Here is a 10,467-nt window from a genome sequence, read left to right as displayed (position 1 = left end):
TGCCATCTGCACTATCAAATCGCACTCAAATCACAATCATTGTGGCATTCTAATTTCCTTTAATTCACTAAGGAGGAAGAACCAGAAATCAATGCCTAAAGGCACAAGGCTCTAGGCAGGCAGGAGACGGTTGGAGCAATCTCGGTTCAGTTTACGGTCAGTACTTAGAATAACTGGTGTTTATGGCCTCAGTTATTTCGCCTTCACACCGGGAGGTACTTAAGACAACTACTCTCCCATGTCCCCATTTACGCGTGGGAAGGGAGTCTACAAAGTGAGGAGCCTCCGAAAGCCACACATCCAGCTGGGAAAAATCTGGCAAAGAGCCCAAACCATCGGTAGAAAAGTAAGAACTTGAAGGACATTTTCTTGGGTGAGGCAAAGACTGGGACTGTAATCTCCAGATGTTGGGGTTCTCTTGTGCCTTCTTATCTCGCGGCTTCCTCTAACTCCTCGATGCTGATGACTCCCCCAAATATATCTCAGCTCAGATCTTTCCCCTAAACTACAGTCCTGTAGCTCATACCCTCTACTTAACAGCACCACTGAGCTGTCCAAACTCAATCCCATTACTCTCCACAAACTGCCCGAGCACTCTGTCTTGGTGACTGGGACCATGGTCCAGCCAATGGACTGTGTAAGAAGCCCGGACACCTCACTAGACTTCTCTTGTTCCCTAGCTCAAGTCCAGTTAGTCACCAGATCATAAATATTGTCCCTTTAATGTCCTTCCAGCTACATTGGCACTGCCCTAGTTCATTCAGGCCTTCCCCATTTCTTGCCCAAATTGTTGTCATCTTCTTGGAGGTCTTGTCTCACACCTTTGGATCCGCTGCCAAGATGGCCCGCTAGACCATGAGTCCTGTAGAGCAGGGGATGCGTCTTATTTACCCTCTCCTTCCCAGGTCCCACCACAGTGCTGACACATAGAGCTTGTTCAACTACATACATTTTTTTTTTTGGTAGGGAAGGGGTAACTATATTTTGAAAAAATTTCAGTCTTACAGAAAAGTTGCAGGAATAATATAAAGAATTCATGACTACCCTTCATCTAGGTTCCCCAAATGTTAACAGTTTACCACATTTGCTTTATCCTTCTCTCATTTACATACATATATATATATTTTTTTCTGAACAGTTTGAGAGTTAGTTACAGACATGGTGCTCCTTTACCTTTAAATACTGTGGTGTGCATTTCCTGAAGACAAGGACATTCTCTTATATAACCACAGTACAGTTATCAAGATCAGGGAATTTGGGGGCTTCCCTGGTGGCGCAGTGGTTGAGAATCCGCCTGCCAATGCAGGGGACACGGGTTCGAGCCCTGGTCTGGGAAGATCTCACATGCTGCAGAGCAACTAAGCCCGTGCGCCACAACTACTGAGCCTGCACGTCTGGAGCCTGTGCTCCACAACAAGAGAGGCCGCGATAGTGAGAGGCCCGCGCACCGCGATGAAGAGTGGCCCCCGCTTGCCGCAACTAGAGAAAGCCCTGGCACAGAAACGGAGACCCAACACAGCCATAAATAAATAAATAAAATTTTTTTAAAAATCAGGGATTTTTTTTTTTTGGTCACACCACGTGGCTTGTGGCAATCTTAGTTCCCCGACCAGGGATTGAACCCAGGCTCACAGCAGCAGTGAAAGCGTGGAGTCCTAACCACTGGACCGCCAGGGAATTCCCAAGATCACGCAATTAACATCCATACAGTATTATCTAGCTGAGTTTCATCAGTTGTCTCACTAATGTTCTTTCTAGCAAAAGAAAAAAAAGTATTTCGTTCCTAATTCCAATCCAGGGTAAAGCATTGTGTTTAGCTGTGTTTAGTCTCCTTTAACCTGGGACAGCTACCCAGCCTTTTTTTCTTTTATGACATTGATATTTTTGGAGTTCAAAGTGCAGAATGTTCCCTAATTTGCGTTTTCCTCATGGTTAATTCAATTTATGCCTTTTTGGCAATACAATAAAAGTGATGCTGTATCCATCTTAACATCTGGAGGTAAATGATTTGTTAACTTTGATCACAGTATGTGGTTATTGAATCTTTATAAAATACAATCTAATCCTACCACCCTTCAGTGGACCCAAAAGCATATAAGGCCCTGCAGACTTGCTGGTAGTCCCTTCTTGACCTCAGTCATGGTCTAGCTGTATACTCTCTCTGCTTCTTGCCTTTGAACTTGCTATTCTCTGACTAGACACGTTTTTCCTCCCACTAAATCCAACCCCTACCTCTGTACTGGACTAACTCCTACCTAAGATTCACCCTAGTGTCCCCTCCACCAGGAAGCCTTCACTAAAACCCCTGGCTCTGACATGTCACTTGTACAGCATCCTGTCTTTACGTTTTATCATAATACTCTCACACTGACTGAGAACCGTTGGTTTGTCTGTCTCTCCTGCTACATTATGAGCTCTTAGAGGGTAAGTCCTGGATCTTTTATTATAAGTCCCTTCATTCATTAATTTGTTCGTCCAGTCACACAAATCTGGGTTCATTGATTCCTTGCCACAAAGGAGAACATATACACCATGCGATGTCTTGGTAAGAAGGTGTTAGATTCTATTACGGGATGTGGCCTTGTGTTAGGCGATTTGGGGGGAGGGTCCAAGGATTGGAGTCTGTCAGAAAGTGGGGGTGAGTCTATGATTGGGTATCTTAATCCTTATCTAGAAAGGTGAGGCGAAGGGAGTGATTGATAAAGAAGCAGCACCCATTCATATGAGCTAGGAGAGGGTGATGTTTACTCATTTGGGGAATTTGGACAATGCTTATTAGTCTAGCTTTTGTCTTGATCCATTACAGTCATAGAGTCGCCTTGTCTGATGTTGGGAATCTGTGAAATTGGTCATGTCCATCGGGAGAGCACCAAGGCGTTGCTGTGAGTGCCAGGCCAGCTCCTGGATGCCAGGGGCTGCATTTCTTTCGCATTCCCCCCCCCCTTTCATCCAAGGTCAGATGAGGTCAGGCCACAGGACATGAATTTATATATTCTAATCATCACCATTGCTGAGATATTGCTGATCTGGAGGTGGCACCGAGAAAATTGTCTGCAGGAGGACTTGGGCAAGTCTCTCCTGCTTCTTTTGTTGCAGGATGAGGTACTGAATCTTCTGATGTGACAAGGGCTGCACAGCGGCATTTACGACTCTGGACAGGATCCATCGGCCAAAAGCACCACAGGCAGTTACCAGAAACAAGGTGATGATTCGTCCTCGTAATAGACTCTGGACACAGGGGCCTAGATGACCCAACCCAGGCCATGGAAACATGTCCCATGGTCCAGCTGGTCTCTTGTAGAGAGCCAGGTGCCTTTTTCTTTTAGCCTCATCAGAAATTGTTCTACTTGACCTGTAGTATTTATATAAGTGCAGCAAGAGGTATTGCTAAAGCTAACTCGCTCCTCGGATTGCTCGTGACAGCCTGGCTAAAGAATTTAGACTTTTTTGGGGGTGGGGGAGCCTTCTAGAGTAGAAGTTGTGTCATTTATGTCATCTGTTAGGGTCCGAGACAGATTTGGGGCCACCTTTTCACCACGGTGGGAACCGCAGCTCACAGGGAATGCAGGAGGAGCCAGTTATCTTTCTGGGAGTTGTCCAGATTCTGCTGTGCTTCCCTCTTCTTTTCAGGAAAATTTGATCCTCTGGAAGAGAGGTAGTTTTAAATATCTGAAAGTCTCTAACAATTACCCCAAATAGTGAGAGGCCTGTGCACCGCGATGAAGAGTGGCCCCCGCTTGCCGCAACTAGAGAAAGCCCTCGCACAGAAACGAAGACCCAACACAGCCATAAATAAATAAATAAACAAATAAAATTTAAAAAAAATTACCCCAAATATATTGGATAAGTTAGTGTGTGGCAGGTTGGTGTAAGTCTGATGTCCACCTCAGAAATGGTATCCCAATGGAGCACAGACTTTATTGGGAGTATAAGTATCATTTTGCATGAGCTAATTATATGTCCCTTGAAATGGGCAGATAACGTGAGTGGAGGTAAACAGTTCCCAAAAAGAGTGTCTCTGAAGAGAACAAATGTTTGTAGGGAATTCCCTGCGGTCCAGTGGTGAGGACTCCAATCTTCCACTGCTGGGGGCCCGGGTTCGATCCCTGGTCAGGCAACTAAGATCCCGCAAGCTGTGTGGTGCGGTCAAATTAAAAAAAAATGTTTATAGCTAATATTAGTTCTCATTCCTTACGGGCTACGTTTTGCTGATAGGGTTGTAGTAACCTCAGTAGAAGCATTTTGTTGATGTGAGGTCAATTTTTATGTGACTGAAGCTTGGGATTAATGACGTGGGGGAAACTTAAGAACCAGAAGGGGCCTATAAAAGGGAACGTACCTTCTCAAGTGTTTAAAAGAAAAAAAGATTAAATTTTTGTCAGCAAACAGTTAAATTCAGAGCAGTAGCTATGGTCTGAGAAAAACCCATCAGAACATTTTACTTTTTCTGAAGTGGGAGAAGATCATAAAGGGTCAAAAGTCATAGGATGAAGATAAGGAAGAACATATTGAGCCTTAGAGTCAGTTCCTAGGGAGTGTAAAGTACAATAACAGGCAAGATGAGTGGAAAAAGGAAGGAAAAATGCCACTGAAGAATCAGAAAATTAACCTTGGGCAGAAGCTGTCAACTTCCGCGGTCAGCAGTTTCTGGAGGGATCCTAAGAATCCTGTTTAAAGTGTTCCAATGGAATGGCCATCCAGTAGTCAGGATGAAGTGATGTATATCTTTTTTTTTTAACATCTTTATTGGAGTATAATTGCTTTACAATGGTGTGTTAGTTTCTGCTGTATAACAAAGTGAATCAGCTATATGTATACATATATCCCCATATCCCCTCCCTCTTGCGTCTCCCTCCCTCCCACCCTCCCTATCCCACCCCTCTAGGTGGTCTGTATATCTTATAAGCTGGGAAACATGAACTTCAGTATCAGTACCTTGGAGTTTTAGTGTTGTGTCGGTTGCTAACAGTACCTGAAAAGGTCTTTTCCACTGAGGCTCAAGGGCAGTTTTTCTCTGATGCCTTTTCAGAAAACCAAGCCTTCAGGTTTGGGATCATGCAGAGGCTGCTTAGGTGGGTGTTTTGAAGAAGCAGCTGTACTTGCTGGTGATAAAGCTGGAGGTATTTTATGAGTTCCCTGCTGTAATTAATGATATCAGCATGTCATAGGGTAGAGTCTAGGATTGGGATTACTTTCCATATCCATGGGGCAACTCGTTATTAACTCAGAAGGAGGTAACTTGTGGATCCTAGAGGGGACAGATCTTACTGCTATCAAGGATCATGGCAAGACTTTAGGCCATGGATGTTCAAGGGGTTTCTGAGAACTTTAAAAATTTTGGTTTTAGAATTCAGTTAGTTCTCTGCACTTCTCCTGAATTTATGGACGATAAGGACAGTGCCATTCTAGGAGATAAGAATAAAGAGTTATGTTCAGTGGCCAGTGTTTTGTATCTGTTTCTTACTTAGAAACTGTCCAGATAGCCAAAGATTATTTATTAATTAACTTAACCATTTATCTAAGGCCTTAAAATTAGTCAGGATCTGGAAATTTCAATTTTAGCTAATATGTTAAATCTTTGTGATTTGTAGCAGTTTAAGAATTTCATAAAATTTCATAACTCTTTAAAAAGTTATTATCATTTCATTTAATTGTTCGTATATATATTTTTTCAGGAAGTTATGGAAACAATGGTAACTTACTTAACTCATAAAGCCAGTGTAGGAAATTTAGAAAGGTTAAATAATTTAACCCTGGTTTTGTACAAACCAAAATATTGTGCTGACATTATTTTTAAATGGTAAACTAATTTTTAAAGACCCTCAGTCATGGGACTTCCCTGATGGTTCAGTGGTTAAGACTCTGTGCTCTCAGTGCAGGGGGCCCAAGCTCCATCCCTGGTCAGGAAACTAGATCCCACATGCCGCAACTAAGAGCCCATGTGCTGTAACTAAGACCCGGCTCAGCCAAATAAATAAATAAATAAAGACTAAGTTGTATCAAAAGCTCTTCTTCATCTTGGAATTAAGCTCTTTTCTTCTTTTCTCATAACTAGAATAACAAAGGCTATTATGTAAGTACGCTTTTCAGTGTCTACGAAAAGAAACATAATTTAATAACATTTTCTTTTTTTTAGACATTTTTGACAGTTTATCTGGACTAGAAAAAAAAGCGTACACATAACAACTGAATTTATTTTTAATTTAAAAAAAATTTTTAACATCTTTATTGGAGTATAATTGCTTTACAATGCAACTGAATGTTTTTTGATCAGTTAATCTTTAAAAGTTTCCTAAGGGGGTTAAAACAGAGGGAGAGGGACAAAAATTAAGAGGGACCCAGCTTCAGACAAATATGAAGTTACAATTTTTAAAGGGTAATTTTGTTGCTTTTTGAAGAAGGAAGAATGTATTGATACAGAAACCCCATTTTGACAGACACAAGAAATAGAAAGATAGATACATAGATATTGAGATTACAGCTGGTTTAGACAATAACTCAGGCCACTGACAATTTTACCAATCTAAATAATTTTAAAGCTACCATTCATTAATCCTTGAAGTATAGAAACAAAGCTAATATAGTCTCCTTTGTTAAAAAAAGTTCTCTCTTAGATAAAAACAATCTCCTCATGACTAATGAGGGTTTCTTCCCTTTTTGTTCTAAGGTACCCTTTTTTTTTTTTTTTTCTGGCCACTCAGCACAGCTTAGTTTCCGGACCAGGGATTGAACCCGGGCCACGGCAGTGAAAACTCCGAGTCCTAACCACTGGACCACCAGGGAAATCCCCTGAGGTACTTCTTAAGTGAACAATCTTGTTCATGTCAGAAATTCCCCAGTGTGGCCACGGTAATTTCAAATTGACCCTAGAGAAATTATGCCAGGTAGAGAACATGATAGTAGGAAAATATGAAGGAGGCAGGTGTTTAGCATAGAAGGGTTGCAGATTTAGATTCAGAAGACCCCATGAGAACTTCCATGGGCCGTAAGGATGGTGCTTGTGCAATCTTGTGTCTCTAGAGCATGGCTGAAGCCCAACAATTACCCATCAGAAGCTGAATAAAACCTCCTGATTGCAGGCCAATGAAACAGAGTTCCTAGGGTCACACAGACATAATTGAAGAAGTCTTTTTAAGGTTTTATTTTAATAGCTTTATTGATGTATAAGAGACATACAATAAACTGACATATACAAAGAGTAAAATTTGGTTAGTTTTGACACATACACATATGCCTGAAGCCATCACCATCATCAAGATAATGAATATATCCATCACTCAAAAGTTTCTTCTTGCCCCTTTATTATCTCTCAGTCCTGCCCCTCCGTGCTCCTAACTCCCAGGCAACTACTGATCCACTGTTACTCCAGATTAGTTTTCATTTTCTAGAGTTTTATATACATGGAATTATACAGTACGTTTTCTGTTTTGTCTGGCTCCTTTCACTCAGCATAATTATTTTGAGAATCAAAATATCTATCCTGCTGTGTGTAGTTCATTCCATTTTTTTTAACATCTTTATTGGAGTATAATTGCTTTACAATGATGTGTTAGTTTCTGCTGTATAACAAAGTGAATCAGCTATACGTATACGTATATCCCCATATCTCCTCCCTCTTGCTTCTCCCTCCCACCCTCCCTATCCCACCCCTCTAGGTGGACACAAAGCACAGAGCTGATCTCCCTGTGCTATGCGGCTGCTTATTACTAAGAGGTATTTCACTGTATGTAAGTACCACAACTTGTTTATCCATTTAAGTGTTGTTGGACATTTGAGTTGTTTCTAGTTTCGGCAATCACAAGCAAAGCTTCTATGAACATTTGTGTACTAATCTTTATATGAACATTTGCTTTCATTTCTCTCCAGTAAATATTTAAGAGCAGAATGGCGGAATCTTATGGTAGGTGTATGTTTAACTTTGTAAGAAGCTTCCAAACTGTTTTTCAAAGCGGCTGTGCCATTTTACATTCCCACCACCCACTTATGAGAGTTCCAGTTCACGTGGTATGGTGAGTCTTTTAAATTTTAGCCATTCTAATAGCGGTGTAACAGTATCTCACTGTGGTTTTAATTTGCATTTCCCTAATGACTAATGGGGTTGAGCATCTTTTCATGTGAGCGTTTGCCATTCATTGTCTTCACCAAAGTGCCTGTTGAGATGGTTTGCTCATTTTTTAATTAGGTTATTTTCTTGTTATTAAGTTGTGAGGATTCTTGACACATTCTTGATACCACTCCTTTATCAGATAAATGACTTGCAAACCTTTTCTCCCAGTCTGACTTCTTTTTTCATCCTAGCAACAGTGTCTTTCAAAAAGAAGTTTTAATTTTGATGAAGTCCGATATACCAGTATGTTCTTTTAAGGAAAGTGCTTTTGGTGTCATATCTAAGAAGTTTTTACCTAAACAAGACCCTAAAGGTTTTCTTCTTTGTTCATGTCTAGAAGTTTTATAGTTTTAGATTTAGCTCTTTGACCCATTCTGAAATTAATTTTATATATGGTGTGAGGTATTGATAGGAGCTGTTTTACTTTTTACATATGGGTATCCAATTTTTCCAGCATGCTTTTTGGGAAGAGGATTGTTGAAGACACTCCTCTTTTCACTAAATTGCTCTGCACCTTTGTTGAAAATCAGTTGCCCACATATATGAGTCTACTTCTGAATTCATTCTGTTCCACTGAGCTATATGTCTATCTTTACCCCAATACCACATTGTTTTGATTATTGTAGCTTTATAATAAGTCGTGAAATCAGGTAGTGTCAGTCCTCTAACTTCATTCTTTTTGTTCTAAGCAGTTTTGCCTATTCTAGGTCCCTTGCACTTTCATATGAATTTTAAAATCAGTTTACTAATTCACCCCCCCCCAAAAAACCCTGGTGTGATTTTGATTGGAATTGCATTGAATCTATAGACCAACTTGGGGATAATTGAAATCTTAATAACATTGAGCCTCCTGATCCATGAACATGGTGTCTTTCTCCATTTATTTAGGTCTCCTATTTTTCTCAGTAATGTTTTATGGATGTCGTTGTAAAGGTCTTTCACATCTTTTGTCAGATTTATACATAAGAATTTCACATTTTTGGTGCTATCATAAATGGTAGATTTTTAAAATTTCAACTTCTGATTGTTCCTTACTAGTATATAAATATAATAGGTTTTTGTAAATTGACCTTTTATCCTGCAGCCTTGCTAGACTTCCTTACTAATTCTGGTAGCTTTTATTTTTTAATAAATTTATTTATTTTATTTATTTATTTTTGGCTGCGTTGGGTCTTCGTTGCTGTGCGCGGGCTTTCTCTAGTTGTGGTGAGCAGGGGCTACTCTTTGTTGCGGTGTGCGGGCTTCTCATTGCGGTGGCTTCTCTTGTTGTGGAGCACAGGCTCTAGGCACGTGGGCTTCAGTAGTTGTGGCACGTGGGCTCAGTAGTTGTGGCTCACGGGCTCTAGAGCGCAGGCTCAGTAGTTGTGGCGCATGGGCTTAGTTGCTCCGCGGCATGTGGGATCTTCCTGGCCCAGGGCTCGAACCCGTGTTCCCTGCATTGGCAGGCGGATTCTTAACCACTGCGCCACCAGGGAAGCCCTGGTAGCTTTTTTTGTTGATTCCATCTGATTTTCTACATAATCATGTCATCTGAAAATAAATAAATATTTCTTCTTTTCTAGTAAGGATGCCTTTCATTTCTTTTTCTTGCTTTACTGCACTGACTAGAAATTCCAGTATAGTGTTGAAGAGAAGTAGTGAGTTCAGATACTCTTGTCTTATTCCTGATCTTAGGGGGAAAACATTGTCTTTCACTATTAAGTATGATGTTAGCTGTAGGTTTTTCATAGATGTCCTTTATCAGGTTCAGAAAGTTCCCTTCTATTCTTTGTTTGCTAAGCATTATTATCAGGAGTGAACACTGGAGTTTGTCAAATACTTTTTATGTATGTTGGAGATATAGCAAATTACCCTGATTATTTTTTGAATGTTCACTCAAACTTGCATTTCTGGAATAAATCTCACTTGGTCATTGTTATAGATTGAAATGTTTGTGTGCCCCCAAATTCATATGTTGAAGCCCTAGCCTACAATGGGAGGTGGGGTCTTTGGGAGATAATTAGGTTTAGATTAGGCCAGGAGGGTGGGAACCTCATGATGGGATTAGTGCCCTTATAAGAGGAAGATTTCTCTCTCTATCCATGAGAGTAGGCACCAAGGAAAGGCCATGTGAGCACACAGTGAGAAGGCAGCTGTCTACAAGCTAGGAAGTGGGCCCTCACCAGACATGGATCTGATAGCAACTTGATCATAAACTTTCCAGCTTCGGGACTGTGAGAAATAAATTCCTGTTGTTTAAGCCACCCAGTCTATAGTTTTTTGTTATAGCAGCCCAAGTGGACCAAGACAGTCATGATGTACTATCCTTTTCATATATTGTTGGAATTCAATTTGCTAAAGTTTTAACTTTTTTGCATTTA

This window comes from Balaenoptera acutorostrata, chromosome X, assembly GCF_949987535.1.
Source record: "Balaenoptera acutorostrata chromosome X, mBalAcu1.1, whole genome shotgun sequence".
Lineage (NCBI taxonomy): Eukaryota > Metazoa > Chordata > Mammalia > Artiodactyla > Balaenopteridae > Balaenoptera > Balaenoptera acutorostrata.
This window is presented reverse-complemented; position numbering follows the sequence as displayed.